Here is a 10,688-nt window from a genome sequence, read left to right on the forward strand (position 1 = left end):
ATTATTATTATTATTATTATTATTACCTAATAAGTTATATTGCAAAGGTTGCAAAGATGTTGCAAATATTCCATTATCCACACACTTTCCCTGAAGTCTAATTTAGGACCCCAGCCATCTTCATTATTAAAGCATAGTCAAGATCTGAAAAAAAAAAAAACCCTTTTTTGAACTTAACACCTTAAGTTCAATCATTTTTTCCGATTTGATTTTTTTTTTTCTTGAGATGATGAGATGAGTCGTGACTGAGAACTGTCTGTTCCCCTTTACGACATGATTGCATCCATGCTCACTCACTGATCCAGCCAGGATGCCGATGTCGTTATTGTAAGGAGATAACCAGGTTTTTATATGTATGGTTGAAATCTACTTTTGGAATGAATAGATCGACTTGTCCTCGGGCATTTAGAAGTCTTCGCTTCCTGAAAAACTGAGTCACCTGATGTGCCAAAGCTATTAAAATACTAAAAAAAGGGTTCCTAGGTTTTTTTTTGCAATTGATGGATCAGTGCCAGGGCCGTGGTAACAATCTGAGCTGTTTGAGGAACAGAACATTCTTCGCTTGAGAGCTGGCAGATTCTTGTGGCATGATCAGCGTTTGATTTCACAGACTGAACAAGGTCATGGTTAGAAAGATTTTTTTGGTTAGGTCAGGCTTGGTTAGGGGATGCTCTCTTGATTAACTAATTACCACTCTTTCATTTAATTTTACATTCTTGCAATCAGTGGTTTGACGGTGATGCTGGCGATGAAGAGCACTAACACGTCTAACACATCACTCCATAATCATTCCTGCATGAGATCTTTGACTGGATTTGGGTCTGGTGCCTGTGAAGGCCATAGAACACTATTTAAATCATTCCTATCAACATAAAAACATTCAGTGAGCAGTAACATTGTGTTTAAAGATAATGTTCTCCAAAAAAACCTAACTTCTTCATAGTCAAACGTCTAGGTATGCGAAGTATACTTATAAAACAAGTCATCCTGGACATTTAATTAATTAGCTGGGAAGTGCATTGAAAATATTTACCCAGTACATTGAGTGTTTAGAAATTGCTTATGGTATTTATTATATATTTATATTGATTAATATGTATTTATATGAATATTTCTGTATCACATTTTTTGTAATTGTTGTGTATTTATCATTTCAGTATAATATTGCTTGACATTTGCTTGACATTGTTGCAGGCCTTATTTTTATATGTAATTTCTTTTTTTTTGTCCAAATTTGAAAGTGCCTTTTTGGACAACATTTTTGATGGCAAAATTACAGTTGGGTAAATGGTAATGTAAATAAAATATACAGTATAGAACAGAAATGAGTACACCCCTGTATCACTTGTGTCAAATGACTCAAGATTGTACCTTGAACCTCTTAATAAGTTGCCAAGTATTTGCTAATATAAATAATCAGAAATAAATGCTTTAGAAAGTTTAAACTGACTAGATTGAAAATCTCCAAAGCAGAAATACAAAGCAGCAAAAGTAAATGTGTGATCACTGAGTTAGAAGTTGAAACCTGTGAGCTTTGGCAGTGAATTGATTACACCTGTGATTTCCAATTTGCCTTGTTGCATGCACATGATTATAAAATGACCTGTAAACACCTTCTCAGTTTTGATCCTAGAGCTGAGTCTATTTATATTTGCATGATAGCTCCACATGGAAAAGAACAGTCAGAGTCATTTAAAAAATCTTCAGGAGAATCAGAAATTATACAGGAAGATTGATGGTCAAGTGAAAATTGTTCAAAATAAAGTTGCAGCAGTAATCAAGTGGTAGAGAATAATCTATAGTGCCTCTAGGTAGCGCCATGGTGGGTATAGACAGTGCGTGACTTGCACAAGTGCTTTAGACTTGGCGAAGAGTGTCAAACTCTATGGCTGTTGTCCTATATTAAAAACCCTCTTCAGCAAAAATCACCAAGATTAAGCTTTGCTAAAGGACATCATAAGAAGTTTGTTAAATATTGAACCATACTTTTATTATTAATTACTGACAGTGGTGGACTGTAACAAAGTAAATGTAATTCGTTATTGTATTTAAGTAGCTTATTCGCCTATCTGTACTTTACTGAAGCATTTCCATTTGGGGCGACTTTGACTTTAACTTCACTACATTGTGAAGTCAAATATCTTTCTTTTAATTTAGCGAAATCGCTCATTTTTTTTTTAAATAATTAAATGGATAAAAACTTAACTGGTCAACAAACATACAGTTCAGCATCAGTTCAACACCAAGCATCATTTTAAAATTAATAAATGATGGAAGAAACTCCTGACTCTAAGTTGCCACTACACCTGTGGCCTTTTTTGTGTTTTTTTTTTTTTTTTTAAGAAGAACGCTTCCTTCATTTTCAAGTCCCTGCCTGCCTTAGCACTGTACGATTTCTTCTTACAGGAATTTTCTAAGGAAATCTAATGAAACATGTGGATGTAAGCTAATTTTATTTATATAATTGATTGAGTAATCTAACAGTAGCTTCCAGAAAGCAGTTTAAATGTACAGTAAAAACCCCTTTGTACGAGCAAACAGAGATACGAGCAAACTTGCTCGCAAAATTTTACCCTGTTTCACAAGCAAATTTCGAAGGCACGAGCAAACCCACGCTGCCGGTTCCCCGTTTTCGCATTTATGGTTATGGTTAGGGTCAGGGTCAGGGTCTGGGTTAAGGTTAGGGGTTAGGGTTAGAAGTTAGGGTTAGGGTCAGGGTCTGGGTTAGGGTTAGGGTTAGAGGGTTAGGTTTAGGGTTAGGGTAAGTGTTCGAGGTTAGGGTTAGGGTTAGAAGTTAGGGTTAGGGTATAATGGTTGCATGAATTGCAAATAGTGACATTAATGACATAATATCTCATGAACATCTATCGATGCACCAACAAATTGTCTAACAAGATGACTCTGTGTCTAATGAAGAGGAATATAATGATCATAAAACAAAACAAGCATAATAACGATCTGAAGCACGCTGCCTAAATCATGCAAGTGTTTCTAAGAAGAACAACAATCATTTCATTATAGTCAAAAGATCAACTGTATTGTACGGTGGTACAGATTTGAATTGCTTGTACATGACTGTACTAACTGTGGCTTCCACATTAACAAATTAATGAAATATTTATTTTCCATAAGAGATCACGAGAAGAAGAAAGTATGTATTGTTATATAATGACTCATTGCAGCGACTTCCAATGTTTAAGGTCTACTCTACGCAAAATTATTATGCAATGTAATGGTGCAAAATAATTATGCAATGTAATGGTGCAAAATAATTATGCAATGTAATGGTGCAAAATAATTATGCAATGTAATGGTGCAAAATAATTACGCGATATAATTACGCAAAATAATTAAAGGTTAGCAGAAAAATTACAAACATGTAAATAAAATGTTTTGTTGTAAAGAAATTGTAACCATCAGACGCTAACACAACTTTAAATTATTTCTTACACATGCAAGAACCAAAATAATTGTTTTTGTAATTAAGACTGTTCAGTGCTCAACCAGACTTCAAGAAACAAAACAAAAAACCTGTGTAACATAATGGATGAGACAGTTTGCTCCAGTCACTAATTTATTTCCTATAAGATTGTATACACTGTGCAGTGAGTGCTGCTCCATTTCCAGTGTAGCAGATAAATATTCAATGCAATGCAAAAATACACACATTCACCTTATTCATAGCAATGTAAACAGATTAAAGTAATTAATGTAATTAGAGTTTTACTACTAGAGGATGAAGAGTGGAAAGTCATTTGGACCAGATGACATACCGGTAGAAGCATGATGATGTTTAGGAGAGATGGCAGTGGAGTTTTTAACAAGATTGTTTAACAGGATTTTGGAAGGTGAGAGGATGCCTGAGGAATGGAGAAGGAGTGTGCTGGTACCAATCGTCTCTAGGTTACGTATGTAACCCTAGTTCCCTGAGGGAACGAGACGCTGCGTCAAAACGCTTTGGGAACAGGCCTGAGTTTTCACGCTCTAAAATAATGTGTGTAATCAGTCAAAAATTGGACGCTGGCCGTCACCGGTGAGGTGACGTCATGACCAGGAGTGTAAAGCGCATATGAGAGAGGACAGCGGCAGCTTCTGTAAGGGGAAACGGAAGCGCTGCAGGGACGGCGGAGGTGTGGCATAGAGATGCAGCGTCTTGTTCCCTCAGGGAACTAGGGTTACATACGTAACCTAGAGACGTTCTCTTTCAGGAACTCTAGCTGTGCGAAACACTTTGGGAACAAGTGTCCAATCACGCCAGACTGACCAGTCCCTGCCTAGTGTGTGTCTGTCACCACAGCTAGAGAAGGACTGAGGGGCCAGGAGCGGCACTGCGGTCTTGGTTATAGAACCAAGGTCTTGGAGGGAACTCCAGAGGACCGAGATTTTGAGGCAGCCACACTCCGGGTGGAGTGAGCTCTGACCCCGAATGAAGCGAGGAGACCAGAGGACTCATAAGATGTGATCGCATCAACAATCCACCTGCTCAGAGCCTGCTTATTAGCAAGGAGGCTTCTCTTGGGAGGGCTGTAGCAGACGAGCAACTAATCGGTCCTTCTCCAAGGACCCGTCCTGTGGACGTAGGTGTCCAGTGCGCGCACCAGACAAAGCCTGTTTAGTTTTTCCTGGTCTGGGGCCTGGAACGAAGGAGGATAGAATGCCTGTAATCTTATGGGTCGTGGGACGACTGAGGACACCATGGGGATGTAACCCCCTGTACAGGGGTACAGGAAGGTACCAGCCATACCTGGGGTAAACTCCAGTAAGGAGGGGGGCCACAGACAGGGCCTGCAGGTCCCCTACTCTTTTGATAGAGCAGATGGCCAACAAGAACGCGGTCTTGATTAAAAGGTGCCTCCACGATGCCTCGGCTAAAGGCTTGAATGGGGGTTCTGAAAGAGCCCCCAAAACGACAGCCAGGTCCCACCCAGGCACTCTAGGTTGCACCGGTGGGCCTCAGCCTTCGGGTGCCGCGAAGAAAACGCGTTACCATCAGGTCTCGCCCAGAGATGGCCCGGCCACGGGGGCATGATAGGCCGAAATGGCAGACACGTAGACTTTTAGGGTGGACAGAGCCAACTTCTGGCGAACCGTCCCTGGAGGAATTCCAGCATTGAACCAACCGGGCAGCGGACTGAATCCAGCTGGTGGTGCTCACACCATGAGCAAAACAGACGCCACCTGGCAGCATACAACCTCCTCGTGGAGGAAGCTCTGGAGCGGAGAATGATCTCTACCACCTCGGTGGAGAGACCAGAACCTCGGGGGCCACAGCCACAGCCTCCACAGCTCTGGGCGGGGGTGAAATATGGCACCCCTTAGCTGGGAAAGGAGATCCCTCCTCAGAGGAATCTTCCACTGAGGATGCTTGAGGGGAGCAACCATGTCTGTGAACCACAGTTGGCGTGGCCACCATGGTGCTACCAGGAGGAGACTGACTCCGTCCCGGCAGACCCTCTCCAGAACTCCCGGAAGCAGCGTGACGGGTGGGGTATGGGGGCGTACAGATGCAGCCTCAGCCATGCCTGAGATATGGCAATTCCCCGGGTCTCAACACCCGCCTTGACAGGGTGTCTGCTGCCTCGTTCAACCAGCCTGGGATGTAAATCGTCCTCAATGAGAGGAGTTTCCCCTGGGCCCAAAGGAGGATCTGGTGCGCCAGCCTGCACAGGGGGCGTGAACGCTGACCTCCTAGACGGTTAATGTAGGGGACCACCGCCGTATTGTCCGTACGGACCAACCCGTGGTGACCTCTGAGGTCCGAGAGCAAATGCTTCAGTGCTAGAAGTATGGCCAGCATCTCTAGGCAATTGATGTGCCAGCATAGATGGGGCCCCTCCCACAGACCTCTGACCACTCATGATCGCTCCCCACTCCATGAGGGACGCATCCGTCGTTAGCATTAAGCGACGACCGGAGACTCCCAGCACAGGGCCTAGAGATAGGAACCGGGTATCTCTCCAAACATCTAAGGCACGTAGGCATCGCCACATGACCTTGATAGTGCAAAGGGGCTGCCCCTCCATGAGAACCCACAGGTCCTGAGCCACCACTGAAGGGGTCTCATGTACAGCAGGCCAAGTGGAATCACACTGGAAGCAGCTGCCATAAGCCCTAGCAGTTTAAGGATGGCCACAATGCGGGCAGGGGAAAGCTGCACACACAAAGAAGTTGAATCCCATATGACACCGAGGTAGGAAGCACACTCTTCCCGGCGTTCATCTGAAACCCCAACGCCTTCATGTGGGCGAGAACGACACCTCGATGCCAGACCGCCAACTGCTCAAACTGAGCTAGGATCAATCAATCGTCGATGTAGTTGGGAATGCGGATGCCCTGAGACCTCAGGGAAGCAGAGCCGCATCCACACATTTCGTGAAGGTACAGGGTCAACAGGCAAGGCCAAACGGAAGAACCCGGTATTGGTAAGCTTTGGCCCTGAAAGCGAACCTCAGGAACTTCCTGTGAGAAGGTAGGATGGATACATGGAAGTACGCATCCTTTAGACCTACCATGACAAACCAGTCCTCGGATCTGATTTGAAGCATGACCTGCATGAGGGTCAGCATCTTGAACCTGAGTCTCATGAGAGAGCAGTTCAGCTGACGTAGATCTAAGATAGGACACAACCCTCTGTCCTTCTTGGGAACTGTGAAGTTCCAGGTGTAGAACCTGGACTTTCGTTCTGATGGAGGGACAACCTCGATGGCCCTCTTCCTCAGGAGTGTGTACTTCCTGTTCCATGACCAGAGCCTGCTGGCTTTCCACTAGGGTGACAAGAACCCCGTGAAAATGGGGCGGAGGCGACACGAACTGAATCGAGTAGCCTCGCTCTACAGTATGCAGGACCCATCGAGACACATCTGGAAGAGCTTTCCAAGCTGCCAGAAAGCGCCTTATGGTTATCAGTCTCTCAAAACTGACCTCCGGCATGTCCAGAGCCAAGAGAGCACCCTGAGACGGCTCTAGGGGTGACGAGATCTCCGGGACCACGACGATGCCGGGTGGAGACCAAGGAGAGAGTTTGCTTGAGCTGGTCGTGCCCTGAAACACCGAGGGTGGCAGGGTTAACGGACCAGGTCCCTGAGGGGGCCAGGACAGGACGGGCACCGGATAGAATGGTGTGGCATGCCCCTTCACGGCCAGATCCCCAGAAAGGTCTGTGACACGATCTCTTCATTGAAGTCTTCCTGTTGAAGATGACAGTCCTCAGAACTGTCACCTCACGTGGATTCAACACGAGCGCCGTGCAGGATCCCTCACAGGAGGAGAACGAGTCGCCACACTGTGTTTCTGCACGTCGTTAGTCTGCCTTTAAAATGTCCACCTCCACTACATTTATTATCCTAAATTAGATGCACCTGTTTGAGGTCGTTAGCTGCATAAAGACACCTGTCCACCTCATACAATCAGTAAGAATCCAACTACTAACATGGCCAAGACCAAAGAGCTGTCCAAAGACACTAAAGACAAAATTGTACACCTCCACAAGGCTGGAAAGGGCTACGGGGAAATTGCCAAGCAGCTTGGTGAAAAAAGGTCCACTGTTGGAGCAATCATTAGAAAATGGAAGAAGCTAAACATGACTGTCAATCTCCCTCGGACTGGGGCTCCATGCAAGATCTTACCTCGTGGGGTCTCAATGATCCTAAGAAAGGTGAGAAATCAGGCCAGAACTACACGGGAGGAGCTGGTCAATGACCTGAAAAAGCTGGGACCACCGTTTCCAAGGTTACTGTTGGTAATACACTAAGACGTCATGGTTTAAAATCATGCATGGCATGGAAGGTTTCCCTGCTTAAACCAGCACATGTCCAGGCACGTCTTAAGTTTGCCAATGACCATTTGGATGATCCAGAGGAGTCATGGGAGAAAGTCATGTGGTCAGATGAGACCAAAATAGAACTTTTGGGTCATAATTCCACTAAGCGTGTTTGGAGGAAGAAGAATGATGAGTACCATCCAAGAACACCATCCCTACTGTGAAGCATGGGGTGGTAGCATCATCTTTGGGGTGTTTTTCTGCACATGGGACAGGCGACTGCACTGTATTAAGGAGAGGATGACCGGGGCCATGTATTGCGAGATTTTGGGGAACAACCTCCTTCCCTCAGTTAGAGCATTGAAGATGGGTCGAGGCTGGGTCTTCCAGCATGACACAAAGCCAGAATAACCAAGGAGTGGCTCTGTAAGAAGCATATCAAGGTTCTGGCTGGCCTAGCCAGTCTCCAGACCTAAACCCAATAGAGAATCTTTGGAGGGAGCTCAAACTCCGTGTTTCTCAGTGACAGGCCAGAAACCTGACTGATCTAGAGAAGATCTGTGTGGAGGAGTGGGCCAAAATCCCTCCTGCAGTGTGTGCAATCCTGGTGAAAAACTACAGGAAACATTTGACCTCTGTAATTGCAAACAAAGGCTACTGTACCAAATATTAACATTGACTTTCTCAGGTGTTCAAATACTTATTTGCAGCTGTATCATACAAATAAATAGTTAAAAAATCATACTTAGTGATTTCTGGATTTTTTTTTTTTAGATTATGTCTCTCACAGTGGACATGCACCTACGATGACAATTTCAGACCCCTCCATGATGTGGGAGAACTTGCAAAATAGCAGGGTGTTCAGTTTTCCTCACTGTATATTTCTTTTTTTTTTTTTTTTTTGACAAACAACCTGACAGACAACACAACACAGATAGCTAACCGTTGACGGCCAGTGTCCAATTTTTGACTGATTACACACATTATTTCAGAGTGTGAACACTCAGGCGCGTTCCCAAAGCGTTTCAACGCAGCTCGAGTTCCTGAAACGGAACTTTAAGCATAAGGGAGATGTGCAGACCTGCAGTAACTACAGGGGAATAAATTTGATCAGTCACACCATGAAGTTATGGGAAAGAGTAGTGGAAGCCAGGCTGAGAGAAGAGGTGACCATCTGTGAGCAACAGTATGGTTTAATGCCGAGGAAGAGCACCACAGATGCAATATTTGAGAATGTTGATGGAGAAGTATAGAGAAGGTCAGAAGGAGTTGCATTGTGTATTTGTGGATTTAGAGAAAGCGTACAACAGGGTGCAGAGGGATATTGATATTGTATGAGGAAGTCTGGTGTGTCAGAGAAGTATGTGAGGGTGGTGCAAGACATGTATGAGGACAGTGTGACAGCAGCGAAGTGTGCAGTAGGAACAACAGACTGGTTCAAGGTGGAGGTTGGACTGCATCAAGGATCGGCTCTGAGCCCTTTTCTGTTTGCAGTGGTGATGGACAGGTTGACTGACGAGGTCAGACAGAAGTCTCCATGGCTCTATGATGTTGGGGATAATATTGTTATTTGTGGTGAATCTTATCATCCCTACATTGGCTTCCGGTTAAGTTTCGAATAGACTACAAACTACTGCTACTCACTTATAAAGCACTAAATGGTCTGGCTCCCATATATCTCTCCAGTTTTTTAACACACTACAATCTGTCATGCTCCCTGAGATCTTAAAAGTCTGGGCTTCGAGTAGTTCCTAGAATAGCAAAGTCCACTAAAGGTGGTAGATCATTTTCACATTTAGCTCCTAAACTCTGGAATAGTCTTCCTGACAGTGTTCGAGGCTCAAACACATTCTCCCAGTTTAAGTGCAGATTAAAAACATATCTTTTTAGCAAAGCCTACACATAATATCATAACCTTGTGCTCCAGAACATCTGATCACATGCACATTATCAACTTGTGCTGTTAATATCATGAACAGCAGCTACGCTAATTCCTCTCCACTGCTTCTCTTTCTCTCCCCATCCCGAGGCATCCTGAGGTTTGGCCAGCTCCAGTCACGTCCCACCTCATGAAGATTATGGACTTTAAAGAAGTAGATGCCAAACTCGCAAACATCCTGAACCATCTAGAGACGTACCAGTGCCAATTGGATCCCACTGCATGTGTGGAGTTTGACATTGGACCTCCTGGAGTGTTTAAAGGCTCTGGCATGGAGAAGCTGATGCTGGATCTGTGATGATCACAAATGTTGAGCTCAGTAGCTCCTACTTTTATACCAAAGACTGTAGAAAGGACATTTACTTATAATCTTATACTCCAGCACTCATGTTAGTTCTCACTCTCCAGTGTTCTGTATTGTTGAAAGATTTATGATCAAACTCTTGATGTCACCCAAATGAGGATGGGTTCCCCTTTTGAGTCTGGTTCCTCTCAAGGTTTCTTCACCATTCACCTTGACTGTTGATTACTGTAAAGCTGCTTTGAGACAATGTCTGTTGTGAAAAGCGCTATACAAAAAAACTTGACTTGACTTGACTTGACTTGGTGAGAGTGGGGAGCAGGTTGAGAAGAGCCTGGAGAGGTAAAGGTTCATGCTGGAGAGAAGGGGAATGAAAGTCAGTAGGAGTAAGACAGAGTACATGTGTGTGAATGAGAGGGAGGGCAGTGGAGTGGTGCAGTTGCAGGGAGAAGAGGTGGAGAAGGTGAAGGAGTTCAGGTACCTGGGGTCAACAGTGCAAAGTAATGGAGTGTGTTAGAGAAGTGAAGAAAAGAGTGCAGGCAGGGTGGAGTGGGTGGAGAAGAGTGGCAGGAGTGATTTGTGATAAAAGAGTATCTGCAAGAGTGAAAGGGAAAGTTTATAGGACTGTGGTGAGACCTGCGATGTTGTATGGTTTAGAGACAGTGGCATTGAGTAAAAGACAGAAGGAG

This window comes from Silurus meridionalis, chromosome 7, assembly GCF_014805685.1.
Source record: "Silurus meridionalis isolate SWU-2019-XX chromosome 7, ASM1480568v1, whole genome shotgun sequence".
Classification (NCBI taxonomy): domain Eukaryota; kingdom Metazoa; phylum Chordata; class Actinopteri; order Siluriformes; family Siluridae; genus Silurus; species Silurus meridionalis.